This window comes from Lutra lutra, chromosome 9 (genome assembly GCF_902655055.1).
Source record: "Lutra lutra chromosome 9, mLutLut1.2, whole genome shotgun sequence".
NCBI lineage: Eukaryota > Metazoa > Chordata > Mammalia > Carnivora > Mustelidae > Lutra > Lutra lutra.
The window spans coordinates 133,426,496-133,440,460 of NC_062286.1; the positions used below are offsets into that span (position 1 = coordinate 133,426,496).

The 13,965-nt window shown below is 44.6% G+C and overlaps 1 long non-coding RNA gene across 1 annotated transcript; it reads right to left on the bottom strand.

The window, feature by feature from the left end:
• Nucleotides 1-2,862: 2,862 nt before the first annotated feature.
• LOC125109311 (uncharacterized) lies at nucleotides 2,863-8,076 on the bottom strand. Its single transcript, XR_007130186.1, has 3 exons — nucleotides 7,589-8,076; nucleotides 6,328-6,509; nucleotides 2,863-3,208 (listed from the first exon to the last, which is right to left on the bottom strand). It is a non-coding gene; the product is annotated as an uncharacterized LOC125109311 (long non-coding RNA).
• Between the last annotated feature and the right edge of the window lie 5,889 nt (nucleotides 8,077-13,965).

Genomic DNA, 13,965 nt, shown 5'->3' on the forward strand with positions numbered 1-13,965 from the left:
TGTGAGAGGTTATGTGTGACACTCGTGCAGAGAGGTACCATTTGCAATAAGATGATTTGCAACAAGACAAAACTAGTTTGTAATGGGACAGTGTATCTTCTGAGATTAAAATTCACTTAGCCATGCTGTTTATTACCACCCTGTGTGGTACTGCCCGTACAGGTCAGGTTGCGGTTATCCTGGATGATGGAAGAGCCCTGAGCTAGATTGGACCCTCCTACTGAACGATTTCTAATCCCAAATTCATCACTGTCCTTGGCTTAGCCGATCTCTGCTCTAACTCTGTCAACCAGAGTGGAGGATAATCCTTCTGATGCCTTCCCCCAATTTAAAAACAGATTGGGGGACACCGGGGTGGCTCAGTGAGTTAAAGCCTCTGCTTTCCGCTCAGGTCATGATCCCAGGGTCCTGGGATGGAGCCCCGCATCGCATGGGGCTCTCTGCTCAGTGGGGAGCCTGCTTCCTCCTCTCTCTCTGCCTACTTGTGATCTCTGTCTGTCAAATAAATAAATAAAATCTTTAAAAAAAATTAAAATAAAAACAGATTGGAAATCCTTAGAGTCGAAACTCAACATCATCTATGTAGAACTCTTCACATCACTAATTGGTAGAGACCATGTTGCATTCAGGACCCGATACTTCTCTCTGGGTTTCAGGATCCGAGGAACAATGGTATGGAACTAAAACACCCTCCCCCCCACCCCCAAAATATGGCCCCAGTGTCATTTGAATCTTAAATCCCTACTGCCTCCAACCCTTCAGTTCTGGGCAAAGAGTTAACTTTGATTTTGAGGAAAAAACAGAAGTTTGCAAGGCAAAATTAGCCCCTCCGTTCTGATTGTGTAGCCTTAAAGTGCTCGGACAAACAGCCACAACTGGGTGTGCTTGATCTTCCCGTCTTCTGGATTGACGAGAGTTTGGTCATGGGCGATGAAGCTTTGAGAGTGTGTAGGTCAGTGATTTGGCAGCCGAGCTCGTACACAGAGGTTTTGGCGTGTCTTAGAAGACACTGAAAGTGTTGACTGTATGACAGCATATCGCTTAGTGATGGCTCTTCCCGGCAGGAAAAAGCACAGACTTCCGGTGTCTCCTGTGTGTCATTGGGGGGTGACTGACTGACTACTAGAAGGTAAATATAAAGGAAATTACTTCACTGGATTTAATCGTTTGAAAGTCCTCAGTATATAGTTTTTCTCTAAAAACCATGTATGACTTAGGTAATATTTTAAAAGAATGTTTTCCCTAAATCTTACTTTATAAAATTTGTGTATTTTATAAATTAATATTAAAATTCAGTAGAGTTCATATATATTTTAAAGATTTTATTTATTTGACAGAGGTCACAAGTAGGCACTCTGCCTACTCTGCAGGCAGAGAGAGAAGGAAGCAGACTCTCCGCTGAGCAGAGAGCCTGATGTGGGGCTCGATCCCAGGACCCTGGGATCATGACCTGAGCCAAAGGCAGAGGCTTTAACCCACTGAGCCACCCAGGCGCCCCTAGAGTTTGTATTTTATTTACAATCTGTATTTAGTTTTCCCATTTTTAATAAGATTTTATTTGAGAGAGAGTACAAGCAGGGGGAGGGGCAGAGGGAGAAGCAGACTCCCCACTGAGCAAGGAGCCCGATGGAAGGCTTGACCCCAGGACCCCGGGATCATGACCTGAGCTGAAGGCACATGCTTAAGGACTGAGCCACCCAGGTGCCCCTAGTTTTCCCATTTTAAAGAAACCTCTCTTTCAGAAATGGTATTTATTCCAAAACCAATGTTCTTCATGTAATATGAAATAACTTTTTTCTAGTTTATTATAATTAGCTAGTTCATTATAATCCCAAGGGATGGATAACAAAGTTACTTAATGTGATATTAGTAAAGGTAATTTTGAAATTTTTTTCAATTATACGAATAATATGTAAATTCATTCTTGTTATTTAAAAAGAGGCTAAAGTTCTTTTTTGGCCATCAAGCATACTTATGTATACTGTACTTTGTTATAAGAAGGAGTTCACACATTTAAAGTAAGAGTGAGCATTTAAAATAAGAGTGACTATAATTTATAATCCAAATCAGGACTCTTCTGAGTGACTGAGTTTGCTATTAATTCTATGGACAGGACAGGTTGATAAGCATGAACTGGTGTCTCACATAAATTAGAATGTGAGTCACCCTATTGAAGATACTCTAACAGAACAGCTTTCAAACTTCTTTTTTTAAACTAACCCACAGTAAGAAATGCATTGGTCCTTATGATTCAGTACACAGATATGTGTATGAATGTGTGCATACACACACACACACACACACGTATATGTATAAAATTGCAGGTGTCACAAAGTGAAATTTTATTATGTGAAAATGCTCTGGTTTTTTTATTCCATTCTTTAAAATGTTTATTAGGACATCCCAAAACAATGTCAGGATGCACTATTTGAAAAACACTTGTGAAACACTTTGCTTTCCACTTGAAAGACTTGCCATAGAACATACTAGTATATATATATTTTTTCTTTTTCTTTTTTTTTTTTAAAGATTTTATTTATTTATTTGACAGAGAGAGATCACAAGTAGACGGAGAGGAAGGCAGAGAGAGAGAGAGAGAGGGAAGCAGGCTTCTCGCTGAGCAGAGAGCCCGATGCGGGACTCGATCCCAGGACCCCGAGATCATGACCTGAGCCGAAGGCAGCGGCTTAACCCACTGAGCCACCCAGGCGCCCCATATATTTTTTTTCTTAAGGGTGATGGGAAGCACTATTGCCTTCATACTTTTATATTTGGAAATCACTTCAGACATGGCAAAGAGCTGCATGGAAGTTTGGCTGACACCCCTCACCTAGATAATACCCACATTTGCTTTATCTCTCTGCAGTTTCTCCTGAAACATTGGAGAATTGGTTGCAGAGAACACAGCCCCTTAACCCCCTAAAGACAAGCACACATTTCCCAAGAACACAGATATTCTCTTACACATTCCTTCATACAACCAAAGTTCATTTATTGAATTCAGAAAACGTAACAGTGATACAAAAATATCTAATATACAAGCCATATGAGAATCTCACCAGTTGTCCCCCAAATGTCCCTTACAGGAAATGTCCCCGGGTCAGGGTCCGTCCAGAATCAGGCATCGCACTTAGATGGCACATCTCTGCTCTCCTTTCATCCAAAACGCTTCCTCGGCTTTTCTTTGTCTTTCATCGCAGTGAAATTTCTGAAAAGTAAAGACAAACTTTTTGCAGACTGTCTCTCAATTTGGGTTTGTCTGTTTCCTCATAATTAGATTCAAGTTAAACGTTTTGGGCCAGAATACCACGTATATATTTGTACCATGTCAGGAGGCACAGCATGTTGGTTTATTTCAATGCTGCTGATGTAAAAGCACTTAAAAAAATTTTTGGTGGGGGACGCCTGGGTGGCTCAGTGGGTTAAAGCCTCTGCCTTTGGCTCAGGTCATGATCCCAGCATCCTGGGATCGAGTCCCGCATCGGGCTCTCTGCTCAGCAGGGAGCATGCTTCCTCCTCTCTCTCTGCCTGCCTCTCTGCCTAGTTGTGATCTCTGTCAAATAAATAAAATCTTAAAAAAAATTTTTTTTTAAGTTTCTATTTATTAGCTCGAGAAAGCAAGAGGGGGTGGGGGAGGAGAGCAGAGGGAGAAGGAGAAGCAGTGTTTTATGCTGAGCACTGACCCTGATATGGGGCTCGATCCCACGACCCGGAGATCATGACCTGAGCCAAAACCAAGAGTCCAACCCTTAAATGAGCCACCCAGGTGCCCCAAAACACATTTAAAAAAAAAAAAAGATTTTTTATTGGAGAGAGCAGAGCAAGCAGGAGAGAACACAAGGCGGGGAGGGGCAGAGGGAGAAGCAAACTCCCCGCTGAGCCGGGATGACCCTGAGATCATGACCTGAGCAGAGGGCAGACACTAAACCGACTGAGCCACCCAGGCACCCCACACGTTTTTTTTTTTTTTTTTAAGTTGATTTTTTTTTTTTTTTTTTTTAGTAATCTCTACATCCAACACGGGGCTCAAACTTGGGACCCCGAGACCAAGGCATGTGCTCTTCCGACTGAGCCCACCAGGCGCCCTGTAATACTTGCTAATGGGGGAAACTGCTTTTGTTCTAAGTCGTCCACGATTCTAATTATTCTTAGGCTAACAGACACGTATGGTGCTTAGAAAAGACATCTGTGTCCACCATTCGTCTGTTCTGTATCTTTGCTCGTCTTCTAACTGAAGACGTGATGGGAACGGTGAGCCAGCAGGAGTGTTCCCGAGGGTCGTCTGCCTGACCACGCTTCTGGACGCGGGGAGGGCTTTCCCCAGCGCTGTCTCCAGGGAAGGAAAAGGCCCCAGTGAAATCCAAAGCATGTGCACGGTCATGTCTGGCGAGTGCTAGTCGGAGGCCTTTGGATTCTGTGGGTTCTGAATACACCCAGCTCCAGCTGCTGAAATCCGAAGCTTTATTGGCTGCATAGCTGAAAAACCAGGGCTGGAACTAGGGCACAGATACTATCTACCGGTGCTGTCCATTAAAAATCTGCAATGATGGGAATGTCCCATATTTGCTCATACCAGACAGTCACCGCTGGCCCACACGAGACTGCTGTATATTTGAGAAGCAGCCCACGCAGCCGAGAAGCTGTATTTTTACATTCACGTGATTTATATGGAACCACACGGAGCTCGTGGGTACTGGATTTTACATCACCGGCTAGACTCTCTCTGCATTTCTTGCTTTGCTTTCCTCTGCTCTTTTCCCAGGCAAGTGACCCACTTGTGGTGGCAAAAGTGGCCTCCAGCATCTCCGGTGTATTTTCCATCATAGGAGCCGCTCACCCGGGAGGGAGACTGTCCTCCCTGCTGATCAGACCCAAAGCCTCAGAGCCAGCTTTCAGCAGCCTGGGCTGGGTCACCTGCCGGAATCTGGCCTGGGGAGGCGGGGCTGGTCCCTAAGGGAAGGAATCAGGGTGCTGCCCCCACAAGAAAGAGGAAAGACCCCAGGAAGTGAGCATAGTGATTACCCCTGGCAGCTTTGTTGATAAAGTATTTGGTCATGATCCTGGAGTCCTGGGATCGAGTCCTGCATGGGGCTCCCAGCTCAGCGGGGAGCCTGCTTCTCCCTCTCCCCGCTGCCCCACCCCCTCATGCTCTCTTTATCTCTCTCTTTCTCTCAAGTAAGTTTAAAAAAAAAAATCTTTTAAAAAAAGTATGTGGGCATTCAGGTTTTATAACAGAGAGGGTCAAAGGCACGAAGTACTCTGCAAAGGTAAAGGGGACAGAGCAGTCCTCTATCAAAGGGAACAGTACAGGTGAAATTCTATTTGGGGTCCAATGGCAGTGTTGTGAATTTGAAGGACAAGTTTAAATCTAATAATGACAGCATCTAGACTTGTGTTTTTCAGGTACTGCTGTTTGATTTGATTTGATTTAACTCTGATCTAAATCTAATATATAAAGAATACATAAATCCAATAGAAACTTCAATCTGAAATGGCAGAAAGTTCAAAGTTGGTTACTTTTGAAATATAGAAATGAGAGAATCTTGGTCTTAGAGAAACGGGTAAATTCAGATACCCAGGGGGCCAGGGTGGGGCAGGGCCAGTGGGCTTGTAAATCAGAGTCCCCTTTTACACGTTTGTGTGTGTGCATGTGTGTAACACTCGGTAATTGCCATGTGGGTATGTGTGGCCTGAGTGTTGCCCGCTCTTTGAACTTTGCAGAAGATGCCAGAAACCCAGAATTTCCCATGAGACGGTCTGATTTTTAAAACTGTCATGACACGGGCTGCCTATTGGCCAGCCCTGTCTCAGAGCATCAGCCACCACAGACCCACCAGCAACTCTGTTCCCTGTGCTGTGTCCCCTTTCCCTCGAAGGTCACTGTGAGGAGGGAACTAGGTAATGTGTCCCAAGGGTTAGGAACAGTACCTGAGGCTTAAGAAGCGCTCAGCCAATGTTAGCCTTTCTGTCCATTTCTCAGGGAGCTGGCTGAGGCCCAGAGGGACTGAGTGACCAGCCCACGGCGTGGCCCCCAGAACAGCAGCGTCGGCATCCTCCGGGCCCACGTTAGAAACACAGGTGTCGGGCCCACCTCAGTTCTACCGACTAGAAGCTCCGCTGGTGGGGCCCGGCCTTGTGCCTCTCAGCCCGATCCCCCCAAGTGATTCCCGAGCACGTTAAAGTCCGGGGGGCTCTGAAACGCAACGCAGTCTCTCTGTCCCTCTCCGGTGCTGCTCAGCACTGCTTTCATGGGCATGGCTCCCGTTTCTTCTAAAATTCATAAAATGACAAAAAGCCTCCCTCGTATACACTGTGCTGCTCACTCACTTGGCAAAGAAGCTACAGGCCTCGGCCCCCTCTGCAGCAGTCCCTGCTTCCAGGGTAGGCCAGTCCGCCTTATCGGAACTGCGGTGTGATCGACTGTGGTTAACACCCCCACAGATGCTTCCAGGTGTGAGGAGAAAAAGCCTCTGAAAACCCCAGGCTGCATTTCTGGGCTGGGTGATGTGCTGAAAGAAAGGACAAGAAAGGCTGGAATTTGACTCGTGGTGCGACCCCCCGATTCTATCTGTGAGGCATTCCTCGCCTGTGCCGTCTCCAGCAGCGCAGGAACCCCAAGGAAATGGCATTCACCCATTGCTCCTTTTTTTTTTTTAAGATTTTATTTATTTATTTGACAGACAAAGATCACAAGTAGGCAGAGAGGCAGGCAGAGGGGGCGGGGAGGCAGGCTCCCTGCCGAGCAGAGAGCCCGATGCGGGGCTCGATCCCATGACCCTGAGATCATGACCTGAGCCGAAGGCAGAGGCTTAACCCACTGAGCCACCCAGGCACCCCCACTCATTACTTTTGACAAAGAGCAGGTTATGCTCCAAGGAAACACGGTGCCGTTCTGAGACAACATAGGGGTCCTGTTCCTGGGCCTCTGGCCCTGCCAGCCAGGCCAGCCTCCGATTTATGGGAGCTCGTGAGTTGCAAATCAGGTTTTCTCCAACATTCCCAGAGCCCTTCAGGAGCTGTCTTAGGTATGAGCCCGCGGTGACTCAGGCAAAACTCTGTATGCCGAGTGACTCAGAAACTCAATCATTAACTCGGGAAATGCCTGCAGAGCGTGGGTCCAGCGAGCTTGGAGAGGGCTTGAGAATGCAGGACTTCCAGTAATGCCAGCGAGGATCGGGAACAGCCATGCTGGACCGTGGGGCGTCTCGGGTGGGCCAGACACTGGCCCCACAGTCCCCTGGAGGCAGAAAGAACCTCAAGTCAGTCCCGCTTGAGGAGCAACCCGCCTCGAGGATTGCAGAATGCACGCACAGAAGTGCAGACTCCACTTGTTTGAATTCCCGTGTGGTAAGGCAGAAAAATGTGCAAAAGCCTTCTTGACCTAAAAACACAGACAGCTTTTGACTCGTTGATTTTAAATCGGGTAGAAGCATGTACACACACGCACACACGCACGCACACGCACACGCACACACACACGCACGCACACACACACCTCTGGTCTGTCGGAAGGTAAAAATAAATTTCTGGTACACACATCCACAAAATGCCAAGCAAGGCTAGAGGAAGGATTCCAAATAAACCTCACCCCCAAATGGCCATCGTCATAAATTTTCTGTCCCCCGCAGAAGGCAGCCCTAAGACCTTGGCCATTTAGTTGCGACACCAGAAGGCTTTTCTAGTGAGCCGGCCTTCCTGTCCCTCCTGCAGCCCCAGGGTGTCTTGGCTGGGGTTCACAGGGCCTGTGCCCAGTGGGGCTGGCGTGTGCCTCCAGCAGCCAAGCAGACCGGGCCAGGGGAGAGGGAAGGAACCAACGGTCAAGGGACAGAGCTAGCAGAGAAGGCAGGGCAGCTGGGGCAGCTGGCCAAGTGGCCAAGGCCTGCATGGGTTCCATCAGCTCCTGACAACTCCTCAAATACCTTCCTTGGCTTTTTCCACTCGCTGCGTAGATACAGAGAAACACAAAAGCCCTTGGCCTGGGCGTCGCCAAGAACTCGCAAACGTCCCTCTCCCCAACAGCATGCTAACCCAAGCAAAACGCGCAGGATCTGGAAGGAAGACAGTGCGGAAAGGGGGGTCACCTTGACATCCCTCAATCAAGATGTGAGGTTCCAAGTGGACCTGCCGAGTCATCTCTTATTTTAATCATGGTCAGAGCTTTTCCTCTTCAGGAGGGTTTGTGTTTGAATGTTACTGGCTGTTCTAGGAGAGGATGGATGACCGGCCTCATAGTGCTTATGATGTCTTTCCTCTTTTAGCCACGTGAAGACAAATAATGGTGAAGGACGGATGAAATATTTAACAGCGGCCATGCATAATTTATTCCTGAGTGGGTGCTCGTTTCCAGCCCAGTGGTTGGCTCTCAATTAGGGCTTCTCAGAACATCGAACCACTGTCTCCTTGGCAAATAGACATTCTGCTTATTTTTACTCCTTTCTTCCTAAGGCTAATTGTTTTTGCATTTTTCTTGTTGAAGGACTCGTTCCTAGATGCTCTTCCCATCAACCGGAAACAAAAGTAAAAACCGTAAGCGAAGTTTTTGTATATATTCATCTCTGGGCTCAGAGGTTCTCGTACCCAGGAAGGAGAAACATGAATTTGCGTGTGTAACTTTGCTTATGAAACGCAGACTGTTTAAGCAAGCCAAGTGTCCACTGAAGTGATTGAAGATTTCGGGAGAAATTTTAGAAAAAAAAGTGCATATATAAAAGAAAAAAGTCACCTCCTCCCAAAATCACTTTTCAGAGATAACCACCCTTGAGTTTTTTGGTACATATGTACACCAATATATATTATCTCATGTGTGTTTTGACAAAACACATATAAATTATTCCGTAGTTTGCTTTCTTCGGAGGACAATATATTGTGAGTGTCTCTGCTCTGTCAAAATAGCTTCGCATCATTTGTAACAACGGCTTCAGTGTATTTCATTGTACAGATGAGCCATCGTTTTGAAAAACCAATACCCTATTGTTAGCTCCTTTCATTTTCTCTTGATTATAAAGATTTTATTTGTGTATTAATTTGAGAGAGGGACAGAGAGAGAGAGTACACACAGGGGAGAGGTGCAGGCAGCAAAGGGACGAGCCCACTCCCCGCTGAGCGTGCAGCAGGACTTGGGGTTCCATCCCAGGACCCCGGGATCATGACCCAAGCCGAAACCCAGAGTCAGCCACCCAACCGGCTGAGCCATCCAGGGACCCCCATTTTTTTCTCAGTTGTAAACAGAGCTGTGGGCAACAGCTTTGTAAATACATGTTTTGTTCTTTGTTTGATTATTTCCTTAGGATGAATTCCCAGAAGAGGAATCATCAAGGCAAAGCACACGTGTTTTTTGGAGAAGGAGAGGATTTGGCTCAAGAAAACATCCACTTTTCTTTCAGAAAGGGTGTTCTCCTTTACATCTTTACCCAGAGTATGTGTGAAGCTTTTCCCCTCCAAAACACTAGATTTATTGTTTTTATGTTCCGCCTATTCAGTAAAAAAAAAAAAAAGCATTTCATTATTTTACTTTGCAGAACTTTGATCATTAGGACAATTTTTTTTTCTTTTTTAATTGTTTATTTGTGTTTCATTTATTATCTTCTTTTTTTTTTAAGATTTTATTTATTTATTTGACACAGAGAGAGATCACAAGTAGGCAGAGAGGCAGGCAGAGAGAGAGGAGGAAGCAGGCTCCCTGCTGAGCAGAGAGCCTGATGTGGGGCTCAATCCCAGGACCCTTCCTGAGCGGAGGCTTTAACCCACTGAGCCACCCAGGCGCCCCCATTTATTATCTTCTTTATTTGGGTCCTTTTCGTGACATTTAACAAACTGAGATACTGGCTTTTTTTTTTTTAAGTGGGCTCCACACCCAACATGGGGATTGAACTCACGACCCTGAGATCAAGAGTCACGTGCTCTACTGACTGAGCCAGCTAGACACCCCTGGCCTTTTCTTGACATGTGCAAGTGTTTTATATATTCAGGTAGTTGACATTTTGGCTGTCATTTTTCCCTAATTAGTCATTTGCTTCTTACTCTGTCTATCCTTGGTTTTTGTATTTATTGCTTAGGAGTCTTTTATTTCCTATAGGAAGATCCTTTATTCTTTCCTCTTATAGTTTCACTCTCAAATCATATAAATATTTGCCCAGAGTGTACCCCAAGTGTTATTGTACTTTTACGATTTTTTTTTTTAATGTTTAAATATTTAATCCACCTGAAAATGATCTGATGGTCAGGTGAAGGAGGTCTGGTTTTTCAATGCCCCATCAGTTATTCTTTTTTTTTTTTTTAAAGATCCTATTTATTTTTTGACAGAGATCACAAGCAGGCAGAGAGGCAGGCAGAGAGAGAGAGAGGAGGAAGCAGGCTCCCTGCAGAGCAGAGAGCCCGATGTGGGGCTCCATCCCCGGACCCTGGGATCATGACCTGAGCCCAAGGCAGAGGCTTTAACCCACTGCGCCACCCAGGCGCCCCCGCATCAGTTACTCTACCATAATGTACCGAATGAGACCCTGCTTTCTCAGCGAACTGAAATCTCACCCTGACCATGGACGCACTTCTTCGATGTTCTTGGGTTTGTTCATTCTCCTTTACTGATCTCTTTGTCTCCTTTGGAAGCGTTTCATACTGTTTTGATTCCTGAAGCTTTAAAATACACTTTAGCATCTACGGGGCAAATCCTCTCGCTTCTCCCAATTTTTCTTTACTTCTTACAGAATTCATTATTGCAACGGTAAGGAAAATTCACGTGGCTCAAACAACAACAAAAAAGCTTTAGAAAGTACACAGTGGGGCGCCTGGGTGGCTCAGTGGGTTAAAGCCGCTGCCTTCGGCTCAGGTCATGATCTCAGGGTCCTGGAATTGAGCCCCACATCGGGCTCTCTGCTCAGCGGGGAGCCTGCTTCCTCCTCTCTCTCTGCCTGCCTCTCTGCCTACTTGTGATCTCTGTCTGTCAAATAATAAATAAAATCTTTAAAAAAATACTTTTATTTATGCTTGAAATTCTCCATAATAAAAAGTTTTTAAAATCCATCAATTCCTACTATAGTGTGTGTGTGTGTGTGTGTGTGTGTCTATTTGTGTATATTCGGATATTCAGGATTGTTTTCATCAAACAAGGATGCCAGATCTTGTCAAATGTCTTTCAGCTTTAAAAAAATAATTTTTCTCTTTGGATCTATTAATATGAATTAATTCTCTTAAGAGATTTTCTAACATTGAACCAGTCTTCCTGGAATAAGCCTCACTGGGTTATGCTATATTATTATTTGTTAATGTGCTACTGGATTCTGTTTCCTAATGCAATATTTTTGCATAAATATTCATAAGAGGAAATTTGCATTTCCTTTTCGTGTAACTTTCGTCTGACTTTGGCATCAGGGTTATGCTTACTTTTGAAGACAGTTTGAAGGAAAAGAAATTTTTATGTGCTCTCAAGAAGTTCAAATAATGTTGGAATATTTTTATAACTTAAAGATGTTGAAGGAGGGGTGCCTGGGTGGCTCAGTGGGTTAAAGCCTCTGCCTTCGGCTCAGGTCATGATCCCAGGGTCCTGGGATCAAGCCCCACATCGGGCTCTCTGCTCAGCAGGGACCCTGCTTCCCCCTCTCTCTGCCTGCCTCTCTGCCTACTTGTGATCTCTGTCAAATAAATAAATAAAATCTTAAAAAAAAAAAAGATGTTGTAGGTTCCCTTGTGAAACCATTTGTACCTGATGCTCTTGGAGGTATAGATCTTTGACAACTATCTCTATTTCTCCTGGGAAATCGGTCTGTTTAGATTTTTTTATATTTTTCCAAGTTATATTTTCCTAGGAAATTGTCCATTGTATCCAGGTTTTCACATTTTATTTTTAAAATTTTTAAAGATCTTATTTATTTAGGGACATCTGGGTGGCTCAGATGGCTAAGCCTCTGCCTTTGGCTCAGGTCATGAGCTCAGGGTCCTGGGATCGAGTCCCATATCGGGCTCTCTGCTCAGCGGGGAGCCTGCTTCCCCCTCTCTGTCTGCCTCTCTGCCTGCCTGTGCTCTCTCTCTCTCTCTGACAAATAAATAAATACATTTTTTTAAATGTTAAAATATGAAAGAAAAGTGTCTTTGAGGATCAGTCAGATATGATATGGTTAACTCTTGCAGGTGGATATTGGGATCTTTTTGTTATATTTCAAAAGAAAAATTCCACTGCAGGCCTAGATGGAGATTTTTCTAAGTGTGTGGATTATTTGAGGGGAGAACAACTTTATATAGTGGAGTCTCCTCTTCAGTAAACACGGTGTCCGTCCTCTCTCTTGCTTCCTCTTCCATGTTCTTTACTAGAGTTTCACAGTTTCCTTCCTCAGGTTCCTGCACATTTTCTGTTAAGTATCTTCCTAGGCAGTATATGCTCTGTTCTTTTAGAAAGGAGTTATTACAACCACTAAATAATTTTTTTGAGATTTTATTTATTTATTAGACCCCATGAGAGAGAGCACAAGTGGGGAAGAGAGCGGGGAGCAGACTCCCCACCGAGCAGAGAGCCCGAAGCGGGGCTTGATCACAGGACCCTGAGATCATGACCTGAGCCGAAGGCAAAGGCTCAACCACTGAGCCACCCAGGTGCCCCACAACCACTCTATTTTCTAACTAGTTATTGTTGGGGGTGTTTTTTGGTATAAAGTCATTTAGTAAATACCTTGTTCACCATTTCTAACTGGATAATCCTTCCAGAAAGATAATTCAATGATGATGCTTCCTTTTAAAAAAAAACGTCACCAGTATTTCATGGTTAAGAATTTCTTTATTTTTTTTTAAGTTTTATTTAAACTTTATTTATGTAAGTAATCTCTACACCCAACATGGGGCTCAAACTCACAACCCCCAGGTCAAGAGTCACATGCTCCTTGGACTGAGCCATCAGGCGCCCCAAGAATAACTTCTTTAAATAAAACATTTGTTTTTCTCATTGAAAAATTAATCTATGTTCACTGCAGGCAAAATCTAGAAGAAGAAAATTAAAATCGCTGCATTACCACCGCTTGGAAATAGCCACTGTCAGCACGGTGTTGTGTGTGCAGATGTAGACCTTTTCTTTTACAGACATGAGACCTGACAGCACAGTCCTATAACTTGCTTTTTTTTTTTACTCAGCATATTGTGAATAGTTCTTCCCCTCATTACATATTCATCTACGACTCCTCGTTTAACGGCTGCACAAGGTCTGTCTATGGACGTTGCCTGATTTATCTTCCCAGCTCCCCTGTTGGTCACCATGTACACTATTTCTTAATTTTCTCCTATTGTAACTCTAAGGATTTACAACACAACCATGATTATTTTCTTGGGAAAGATCTTAGAATTGGAATTTCTGGATCTAGGGTGGTTCATAAATTATAAAACATTTGATACAGATTGCCAGGTTTCCCTCCAGGAAAGTTCTTCTTCTTCTTCTTCTTCTTTTTCTTTTCTTTCTTTCTTTTTTTTTTTAAGACCTCCATTCTTTTTTTTTTTTTTTTTTTTTAAGATTTTATTCATTTACTTGGCAGAGAGAGATCACAAGTACGCAGAGAGGCAGGCAGAGAGAGCAGGGGAAGCAGGCTCCTCGCTGAGCAGAGAGCCCAATGCGGGGCTTGATCCCAGGACTCTGAGACCATGACCCGAGCTGAAGGCAGAGGCTTTAACCCACTGAGCCACCCAGGCACCCCAGGAAGTTGTTCTGAGTTTATATTCTACTGGGTGGTCCAGGTCCTTCTCCATCTTTCAGTCAACACCAGACAGCAGCCTTTCTCAATCTTTTGTAAGTGTGTGAAAGGCTGTTTTTAAAAACAAAAACAAAAACAAAAAAAACCTTTTTTTCTAAAAAATATTTTATTTATTTATTTGACAGATGGAGATCACAAGTAGGCAGAGAAGCAGGCGGGGTGGGTGGGGAGCAGGCTCCCTGCTGAGCAGAGAGCCCGATGCGATGCGGGGCTCCATCCCAGGACCCTGAGATCCTGACCC